Below are 1870 nucleotides of genomic sequence, written 5' to 3'. Positions count from 1 at the left end.
TCCTAAAATGTCTCATCCTAGGACGTTATATCACCACCATTACAAGGATATCAAATCAGAGTTCCATGTCAACAAACTGAGGGTACGTAGCTAAGTTTGTCCCCACTATAAAAAAGACATGCAAATAATTCACGTAAATCTATTCTCAAATACTTCCCGCACTGAACCTGTAAACTATCTCCATGTGGCCAAAATTTCCTTCCAACCTTCATACTCCCCTCTTCTTTATCAAACCATCATCCTCTTCCCTTGTTACCTCTCACTAATCAACAAGACTAAATAATATATTGCCATTATCGGAATCGAATACCCCCCCCCCCTTTTTCATTTTTACGTACGTGGCTTACGCCTCATTACAACCGGTTTAGCGCATGCATGACGATTGGCCACGATTGAACAACCTCTTGGGAGTACAAACTCCAACACATTCTTAACTCAATTTCGTCTTATAAAAACCCGAAATCATCCGAATCCATCCCGCTTTTTAACCTTTATTAATTCCCAAAGTCCAACCTTTTACACTCATTTAAAGTTCAAGTGATTTGATTCAATCATTTATTTTTATTGACATTTAAATCACTTGAGGACCAAATAGGTAACTGCACAATTTATGAATTGGTTTACAGCTCAAATGAATCTGAACCACCAATGTCCTTTTCATTAGCCACATAATTAATTAATTGAAAAGAGAAAAATAAAATAATTACTGGAAATTCGCTGATTATTTTCTTCCATTGCTTAAGAAAATTACAAAGATGAAGAAGAAAAACAGAAACTTAAAGGAACAAGTTCTTCAAACCACAAAACACAAACACACCCATCATCACTATCTATAAATTATAATTTTATTAGTGTTAAAAAGATTAATCCTCCTAAGAATTTAAACCTAGCATCACAATATATATAGTGAGATTACAGAGAATATTTTTATTTATTCTCAGCTGATAAAGATGATGGATGGATCACAGCAACATTCATCAATAAGACAACAGCAACATAAAGCTGCAAGACTGCCAAAAAATAAAATATATAAATTAATTAAATTTACACATTAAAAGAATAAATTAAAATTAATTCAAAAATATTGCACCATACCAGCCCTCAAGGAAACCGGGTTCTCTCCTAGGTGGTGGAGCTGCATATTGCGGTGGCGCCATCACTGGGGGACCTTGATAATAACCTGCTAACCAAAAAAATTTATAATACAAAATTACACCAAAATCTACCCTTAATATTCCCTTTAATCCAAAGGGAAAATCAGCCAAGAAAAAACACAAATCACCCTAAAAATAAAACCGCATCGCCATAAACATAGGAAGTTCTTGAGAAAAAATAAAAACAATGGCCAGTAATGTAAAAACTGAGAACTTAAGTAACTTGCAGAGGCTTTATAAGGGGAAATTAACATAAAAAAACAAAGAAAAGAGTACCTTGAGCAGGGTAGGGATAAGCATATTTGGGGTCACTCATTTTTTTTTTTTTTTTTGCAAACTTGCAAAGCCTCTAGAAAATACTAAGAAAAAAAAAGGATAGATGGGACACAAGTTTTAGCTTGGAATTATAGATTATATAGAGCTGAATATGGTTTGGTATAGATTTATTATATTTGGACTTTGGGTTTGGGAATTTTATTTCTTCTCCTTTCTCTTTCTTCCTCTTTCCCTTTTTCTTTTTGATTAATTTTGAAATCTAGTTAGATCTAACACCTAAACGGAAAGTAATATTTTTAATATTATTTTTTTACTAAACTACTTATTATCCATCAATTTTATTTCGATTACTTAACTTTAAACAAGTTACAAAATAATAATTAAATTATTCAAAAATTTTGACTTAAGTAATGGACTGTTAAAGTTATTATTGTATGATT

At 31.9% G+C, this 1870-nt stretch overlaps 1 long non-coding RNA gene across 1 annotated transcript; it reads right to left on the bottom strand.

Annotated features, from left to right (window-relative positions):
- Nucleotides 1–703: 703 nt before the first annotated feature.
- On the bottom strand, nucleotides 704–1668 carry LOC105787739 (uncharacterized). Its single transcript, XR_001131645.2, has 3 exons — nucleotides 1431–1668; nucleotides 1096–1180; nucleotides 704–1010 (listed from the first exon to the last, which is right to left on the bottom strand). It is a non-coding gene; the product is annotated as an uncharacterized LOC105787739 (long non-coding RNA).
- Between the last annotated feature and the right edge of the window lie 202 nt (nucleotides 1669–1870).

The sequence above is a fragment of the Gossypium raimondii genome, chromosome 2 (assembly GCF_025698545.1).
Source record: "Gossypium raimondii isolate GPD5lz chromosome 2, ASM2569854v1, whole genome shotgun sequence".
NCBI lineage: Eukaryota > Viridiplantae > Streptophyta > Magnoliopsida > Malvales > Malvaceae > Gossypium > Gossypium raimondii.
Note: the sequence above shows the minus strand (reverse complement) of the source record. Positions and strands in the feature narration are given on the sequence as shown.